The sequence below is a fragment of the Peromyscus maniculatus genome, chromosome 13 (genome assembly GCF_049852395.1).
Source record: "Peromyscus maniculatus bairdii isolate BWxNUB_F1_BW_parent chromosome 13, HU_Pman_BW_mat_3.1, whole genome shotgun sequence".
NCBI lineage: Eukaryota > Metazoa > Chordata > Mammalia > Rodentia > Cricetidae > Peromyscus > Peromyscus maniculatus.
In genome coordinates this window covers 31,085,895-31,094,854 of record NC_134864.1, presented here as the reverse complement: position 1 = coordinate 31,094,854, position 8,960 = coordinate 31,085,895, and the positions used below count along the sequence as shown (strand labels likewise).

General features: G+C 38.5%; 1 pseudogene; it reads right to left on the bottom strand.

The window, feature by feature from the left end:
- Nucleotides 1-3,963: 3,963 nt before the first annotated feature.
- Nucleotides 3,964-7,804, bottom strand: LOC143268243 (tetraspanin-31 pseudogene; annotated as a pseudogene).
- Between the last annotated feature and the right edge of the window lie 1,156 nt (nucleotides 7,805-8,960).

The following is an 8,960-nucleotide window of genomic DNA, read 5'->3' as shown; positions in this document are numbered from 1 at the left end:
GGGTACTCTATTACCTGTGTTAGTTTCTTGGTCAGCTGTAATAAAGTGATTCAGAAAATTCTTGTCTCATACTTATGGAGGCAAGAATTCTGCCATGGAGGTTTTGGGAGGCATTCTTGGTGTGTACACTGGAGGGAAGAGATCTTCTCTTGCCTCTTCCAGCTTTTGAAGTCGCAGAAATTTTGTTTATGTTACCATAACTGCAATCTTCATGTAGTCTTTCGTGTGTGTGTGTGTGTGTGTGTGTGTGTGTGTGTGTGTGTGTGTGTGTGTGTGTGTTTGCATGCGTGGGGGTGCATGTGTTCCTGTAGGTGGGTGTATGTACCATAAGCATACAGGTGCTTGTGGAGGTCAGAGGTTGATATTGAGTGTCTTCTTTGTTCTCCACCTTAATTTTTGAGACAGTCTGACACTGACTGAACCTGGATCTTACTGGTTTCATCTACGCCGGCCAGCAAGTGCCTGTGACCTCCCTGTCTCCACTACCTGGTACTGGGAGTGCAGGCATGTGCTGTCATACCCAGCTTTTTTAAAGGTGAGTTCTGGGGGGTTGAATTTGGTTCCTAATACTTGTCTGGCAAGCACTTTACTGAGTGAACCATCTCATGGTTATACTCTTCCTTTTGTATAAGTCTGTGTTTGTGGCCAATTTCTCACTTTCATAAGGGTATCAGTTATGGTGGATTAGGTCCACCCTAGCAATTTCATCTTAACTTCATTATATCTGCAAAGACCTTACTACTAAGTAAGGTCACATTCTTAAGTATTGGGTTATAGGATATCAGCATAATTTGTGGGGCAGGGGGAAGGTATGTAATTCAATACACAAATACCACTCATTGGAAGTTTTGACTCATTGTCTCAAACCCAGCGCTTGGTCACACTTGCTTGCTAGCTATAATTCAGCTTTTATACAAATCAGCCCTGAACGCTGACATAGAAGAATATACTTTATGGAGGTCAGAAGGAATCAGAAGACACTGGTCAGGTACCTGGATCTCTATGCTGACATAAAACAGGACAACAGAATTGGGTCATAAAACACTGAGTTGTGAGTAAAGCATGAGTCGGATGATCCAGCTCTGATTAATTAATGCAGGGCAAAGTAGATTTCCAAGATACAGTTCAACTTCATGCAGCACAAATTTCATTCAACACATTCAATTAATCTCATCGACAATGACTTAAACACAAGATAATTTAGTCTGTGTGCTAGAAATGGCTGACGGTAATGCTGCTTGACTCTTCCTCTCTGATCTCTTCCTGAACTCGCTGCAACTCAGCTTGCTCCCTTAATGGCTGGCTTGATTCTCTCCTTTTTGGCTCTGATATGGTTTACTTCTAGCTTTCTTTCCAGTTTGAGGTCAAAGGGTGGCACTAAAGAAGTAAAACCCCAACTATTTAAGTTCCATATAAACAAAGGAAATTTTAACAAAAGAGAAAGTACGCCTTTATTGAACAGGTATCAAGGAAAAGCCACACATTACACATGTATTTTAAAATGAATCTTAAAACAAGAATACAAGTAATTGGAAAAAAGCAAAAAAGAAGGATCATGAAAACACTCATTTAAAAACTCAGAAAAAATGGGGCCGGGCGGTGGTGGCGCACGCCTTTAATCCCAGCACTTGGGAGGCAGAGCCAGGCGGATCTCTGTGAGTTCGAGGCCAGCCTGGTCTACCAAGTGAGCTCCAGGAAAGGCGCAAAGTCACACAGAGAAACCCTGTCTCAAAAAACCAAAAAAAAAAAAAAAAAAAAAAAAACCAAAAAAAAAAAAAAAAAAAAAAAAACTCAGAAAAAATGGAAAAGCATAAAAAGAAAATTAATACAACACAGGTTCCTCTTCATAATTCCCAATACTAACAATGGATGTTTTTATTATGCATTGCCCAGATGCACAGCTATAAATGTGTTATATTTTTTACAACTTTGGTATTCTACTGAATATTGGGGTTTATAACCCATTCTTTTTATTTGATGACATATTATAAATACTTTCTCATCATTAAGGACTTTTCTACAAAATCATTTAATTTCATAGTGGAAATTATACTTCTTTGAAGGGCTACACTAAGAGAAGTTGAATGAATTCCCTCTTAAAAGACACCCTCTTAGGTTTTTTTTTTTTTTTTTTTAAAGGTTTTGTGTTATAATCAATGGTGCTATGAATACGGTTGCAGTTAATCTTTGGGCTGGTTCATGCTTGCTTATTTCCCCAGCATAAATCCCCAGCAGTAAATCAGTGAGTTTAATTTATGCACAATTGACAACCTGTCCTCTGGACAGGCTGGATCAATACCTACTCCTCAGCAGTGTTTGAGTGTATGTTTGACAACAGGACATAGTAGAAGAAAATGAATCCTCCCCAGATTTATAATGTGATATATCTGTGCTTGCCTAGTGTGCTCAAGTCAATCAGTTCAACTCTTAGAACTGCAAGAGAAAACAGGTATTGTTATTTGTATTTATATAATCCTTGTGTTACCTCTAATTGATCAAAGGAGCAAATATAAAGTACACAATTATCAAGTAAAATAAGCTATTATGTGGTTTCCAAAGAGGAGTAGGTAATTAACACAACTGCCCATGCATTTGGAAAAAAGAAAAATTCTCTTGAAGTATTTTCATAAATCTTCTGGCCATTCATGCTTCTAGTTCTGAAATTGCTTACTTATGCTCTTTACCAACTTCACTTTAAAAAAAAAAAATTCAAGACAGGGTTTCCTGTGTAGCTCTGACTGTCCTGAAACTCATTCTGTAGACCAGGCTGGCCTCAAACTCAGAGATCATCCTGCCTCTGCCTCCCGAGTGCTGGGATTAAAGGCCTGCGCCACCACTGCCAACCACCAACTTCACATTTAGTGTGACTGCATTTTCTTATAAATAAATATTCCTTTATGTTGCAATCTTGAATTCCTTATATTTTCACAAATGATGCCAATATTGTCTCAAAGTTTATGTGTATCATTTAAACGTATTGATAGATTTTGTTTGTTTGCTTGCTTGAGAAGGGGTCTGTGTTACTCAGGCTGGCCTCCAACTTCTGAGCTCACGTGATCCCCCGGCTCCCTGACTCTCAAGTACCTGGGACTTCAGTGGCTTGTGGATTTTTTTTTTTAATGTAGAAAGTTGAAAAATGTTTTTTAATGGGGCTGGAGAGGTGGCTCAGAGGTTAGGAGCATATACTACTTTTGCACAGGACCTGAGTTCAGTTCCCAGGATCATGTCAGGTAGCTCAACTGTTTATGAATCCAGCTCCAGGATGATCCAATGCCTCTAGCCTCTGTGGAAGACTGAACTCACGTACACCCTCTCCCTCACAACACACATATTAAACAAATCTTAAAAATTAAAATTATGTTTATTTACTTGTGTGTACATGTGCATATGTGTACATGCATCTGTACCATACCACACAGGAGGAGGTCATAAGACAACTTGTGAGAGTCAGTTCTCTCTTTTCATTACCCTAAGCAGGTCCTGGGGATTGAACTCAGGACATCACGTCTGAGGGCTGACCCAGATACTTTTTAAAATGGCATTTATTTTTATATCCACTGACTGTCTTTATTCTGGACCCTGCTTTTACAGGAACTTTGGGTGGGGCAGTAAGTGTAGTTCAGTGGTAGAAGCACGTGTCTAACATGTGTAAGGTCCTGGGTTCCATCTCAATCAGTCTCCTTCACACAGATTCTTGTGTCTGTCCTTTGGTGCTGTTCTGGTTTGTTCTTGGAGCCGGGCTGAATTGTTGAGGAGAAGGAAATAGCTACAACGGAGTCCAGCTCTCTTCTCTTCTCTTAGGGAGAGGCAGAAAGTTTTCCTTTCTATTTCCTATAATCTTTCTCCCATCAAAATATGTAAAGGTGGGAAGTCTAGTTTCTCAATTGATCAGTATTAAGAGATGTGACAAAGGGCCTTTTTTCTTTAAAAAAAAAAAAAAAGGTGTGGGGAGTGAAGGCCTTACATTTCCCAGAAACTAAGGGATTAAAGGACTATTGAAATCTGGGAGACAGACTGGAGAAAGGGCTCAATAGTTAAGGGCATTTGTGGCTCTTGCATAGGAGCCAAGTTTCTAGTACTCATTTCAGGCAGCTCACAACTGCTTATGCTCTAGCTCCAGGGGATCAAGGCCAGCCTGGTTTACATTGCAAGTTCTAAGTCAGTCAGAGCTAGCTAGCGAGACCCTGTGCAAAAGTAAATAAATAAATAGGACCAAAAGTCTCTTAGAAATCCACTGAGGTTGGCTTGAGGATCTCTCCCATTCCAAAATCTCACTGCTAGTCAAACATCTGAAGTTTCTGTAAAGAAGAGTCCATCCAGGTGTGGTGGTTCTACATATTTTAAACCCCAGCACTTGGGAGGCAGAGAGGCAAGTGGATATCTATGAATTTGAGGCCAGCCTGATCTACATAGTGAGTTCCAGGGAGTAGGGAGTACATAGTAAGACCCTGTCTCAAGGCTCGGGGGGGGGGGGGGAGGCTTTGCCCTGGAGGAAGTGGGAATGGGGGGTGGGCTGGGGGAAGGGGAGGGGGGAAGGAGGGGGGAGAACAAGGGAATCGGTGGCTGATATGTAGAACTGAATGATATTGGAAAATAAAATAAAAGGAAAAAAAACAATAAAACCCCACAACAACAAAAAGAGTCCAATAAAATCTAGGATTCTCAAGGCTTCATCTGAATGTTTAACCAACTCCCCCCCCCCCCCCCCCAAACATCTGGCAACTGGAATTCCTGAAGTTGCAGGCTGCACTTCAGGAGGAATCATCTTGTAGTTTTAGAGGGTTGTAAGGCTGAGCAAGCAACAGTCAAAACGTCTTTCCAGTTCATGCCGTTGTTGCTAATGACCTTCCAGGAAGCAGTGATGCCATCTGTGTCTTTACTTTGACCAGTAGACAGCTGTGAGCAAGAGATTCCAAACTTGAAGATGAAAGCCAAATCAACGATGGCCATGCAGAAGAATATCTTCAGCTGACATTGGTTAACAGCACCCACTCGTTCAGCCACTGTGAGGAGAAGATACCCACAGCAATACCCTTCTAAAGATGTGAATACTAGATACCATACCCAGGACCTTGCCCCAGGCAGCCATTCCAATGAGCAATAAGCCCACTAGTGGAAGTCTCTCTTTTCCCTAGAAGTCCCTCCCAAACATAATTTAAAAATATTTTAGTCAAAATTTATCAATCTCTTTTTATGAAACCATTTTTCATTTACCAGCCTTAAACTTTCTTTTATGATTCTAAAATTATTTACAAATGATTCTAATACTTTTGTGATTTTTCTCACATATTTCTGTCCTTAACCTAGTTGAACATATTGCTGAAAACACGAAATCTTAATCTAGTATAGCCATTAGTCCCACTACTCTACTTTTTTCTCCACTGGAAATTAGATACTAGATACTAGAACTAGAAATTAGTTAGTAGAATTTATATCTGTATGTTTTGGTTTACTATTCCTAAGATCTATTATTTCGCTAGCACCATACTGTTTTAAATGCTATACTTATCACATTTAAAAATACACATGAGTAGCCAGGCATTGGTAGTGCACACCTTTAATCCCAGCACTTCCGAGGCAGAGGCAGGCAGATGTTTATGAGTTCAAGGTTAGCCTGCTCTACAGAGCTAGTTCCAGGATGGCTGGGGCTACACAAAGAAACTGTCTTGAAAAACCAACCAATGAACCAATCAAACAAAAACCTGTGAGTGGAAATGATGGATATCAACTCCATTCAATCTTCAAATACCAGGAAAAAAGTAAGAACTTGCTGGTTGTAGTACTTCATGTTTCTCTTATCCTAGTACCTATAAGGCTGAAGCCATGAGTTTGAGACCAACTGAGTTTTCCAGGCCGGCTTAGGTTACCTACCAAGATCCTGTCTCAGAAAACTCAGTCAGCTAGCCAAACAAACAACAACAAACCTCCCAAAAATTATTTATTCATGTTAGCCTTAAAATTGGTGCTTTGTTAAACAGCCATGCTTGTTTGAAAGGTTCTGCTTCGTCTACACTTAGACATAATGGTCATTACACAATGGGAAGGATGGATGACAATAGAAAACACTCTGACTTGGGAAAGCTCCGAGGTTTGAAACCTGACCATGTCATTTGTTAGCTGTGAGCTGCTGGCATGATGATGAAGCTTTAAGAATCCTAGTTCAGCCACTGGTAAAGATAGAACAATAATAACATCATGCCTGTTTCCCAGGTCAGTGAAAAGAATTAGATGGGAAAAAAACAGCGACTATTAACAAAGGGGCTAAAAGAAAATGTCAGTTTGCCTTCAGTTCTGGTCTAGGGTTTACTGTGGTATCATTTCTATACACATCACCTCATTTGACTCATAGAAGTCTTGAGTCACCAGTGATTATATGGCTTCTGTAGTATTGAATTATATGATGATTTAATAAGATATGATGATACAATGGATATTAAATGGTGAACTTAAACAACATAGATTTTTTTTTTTACTAAACACAGTATTAAAACTTTTGCCGCATTAAGTATGAAATCATCTTCAATAATGGTTTGAGGCAGCAATATTTTTAAACTTCTGAACCTTTAGCCTCTTAGTAAATAGAAATAGGAATATGTGGTGCACAATAAATGCCTAGTCTATAAAACAATCCTCCTTGCAATATGTTTGTGTTCTAAGTTAGCCAGTATCAACAAAGGTAACAGAATTTGATTTCTATTATATTATACATGACTTTGAATTAGAAAATTAATAAGAAGTTGACTTTCTTCTTTTTGAGTCAAGGCCCAGACTAAAGCTGATATTAAACTAGTAGTTTACACTTATAATAACTTTAGAGAAAATAAATATGTAAGCCAATATAATTTACCATTGACATTAAAACTCTTCAGAGTCTTTTAGACTTAATTTGAAGCTGGGGAAGTTCCCTAGCCTCTTTTAGTCCGAGCCTCTCATGTGTCAAATAGAAGTAGCACTGGTATCCACAAAGAAAACTATTACAAGGGGAAATAATATTAGCCAAGCATTTAGCATGGCAAGTATTCACTAAATTATTGTTGTTACTCATGGGGAATGGCAATATCAGAGAACCATTTTGGAAAGAAGGATTTAAAACAATTTAAAGAATTAATAAAGTATCAAAGACTAAACTAATGACAAATGTAGTTTTAGTCTAAGCAGACAGGTGATAGTTTTTATTTGTTTGTTTGTTTTAATGCAAATATGTGTTTGAGTAGAAAGAGAATATTATTTGAAAAGTATTTGCTTGGTTTGGGGATGTAGCTCAGTGTTAGAGCACTTGCAAAGCACACCATGGTTTTGATTCCCATCATTAAAAATGTATTTACAGAGATATTACTACACAGTAGTAGTATTAAGGATAATAAAAACAAATTTAAAAACAAAATCCTATTACAAATATTCATATATTCATTGACAGATAGGACTAAATCAGAGCTCAGAGGGCAGAGGTTTGGGATGTTAAAAAGTCACAGAGTAAGATGTTATTTTGACTTACATACAAAGACTTTGTACATATATCCCTCTTTCAATGTTTTCAGAAGCTGTCATCTAAACTATTTAGGATATTGAATTTGCTAGCTATTCTTCAAGATTTTACTTCTACATTTAAGCCTCATGTGAGAAGAGAATGGAGTTGAAGTTAAGAGGACTTTCTTCTTGACTTTAAAAAAATCTCTGAAGAATTTGGCAGGAGCCACACAGTGAAGTCTGGGTTATAGTTTTTGGTGGCCAGTAGATTCATGTTCAGCTTAGAAGAGATGTACATGGAGCTATTGAAACGATCTAACTCCACAACACAAAGCATACTTCCTGTTTTTTTTTATTATGTTATCTGCTTTGTGTCTCAAAAATTAGCAAATTTCTTAGCCATGTAAATATGCAATTCTTTTCTTGGATTAGAGAGAAATACTTACTCATATGGTTTGGAGAGGCTCCCTTTCCTGGTTGTTTTCAGAGTGGGAGGCATTCCACTCTGAAGGTCAGAGAAGTCATGACACATTATGGGTAAGCTCATCTCTCGTTACTTCACAGTGAGTTCAGAAGAGAATGATGCAGACAGCAAAGTAAGCCATGGTCATGATGTTCTGTGGCAAAACATTTGGGTTTCCCTACAGGTGGAATCAGTATGCAGTGAGTCATTAGTCATCACATTTTCTGGAAGAGTCAGAAGAGAAAAAGTTTAGAGTGAAATTGAATACAGACTTATAATTCACTTCTGTCATTCACAAGGGAGGATGATGTTCTGTATTAGGCTTGTTCACCAAAAAGGCTCACAGTAGCCTGGTTCTTATGCTAAATGCCAACTAGAAAAGAATAGAAAGACAACATATGGTTTCTGAAATCTTTATTGAATATTACTTATGCTATGAATGTGTAAAGATGCTTTGTGCAAACATGTCCTTTTTATGATTAAAAAATCTGATGGAGAAGGTCATAGAGATGTGGCAGTGTGTAAGGTGGAGAGCTAAGTAGTTAAGGAAAGAGAAAGGGAGACAGGGAAATTATGAGTGCTATGAATGACTGGGTCAGGAGGAAAGGAGTAGAAATCTCCTTACCTGGGAAACTGAGTCCCACTTCACTGGTCTGCATAAAGGCAAAAAGATAATTTAACTCACCATGGATTTGATGGATGAAGATTCCCACTCAACAGATTCCTCAGGTGGAGATGGTTCAAAGAGCAGGAATCTGATCGACTGACAAGACCCTGCAAGTGCTATTGTGTGGTCATGTTTCCAAAGACATAAATGGTTTTGATACAAAAATCTACTTCTTTGAAGGCTAAAAAATTATTTGAATTGAGTGGTGACTTAATATTCAAGGCTCCCACAACAGAAATGCAGATGTATGTGGCAGGAGAAACAATTCAGGGAATATGTTAATTTGATTTTTATCTGGTTCATTGTTTTGGATCAAAACTTGTTTTCACATCTGAAGGACTAACAGGGAAAACAAGAGGCAAC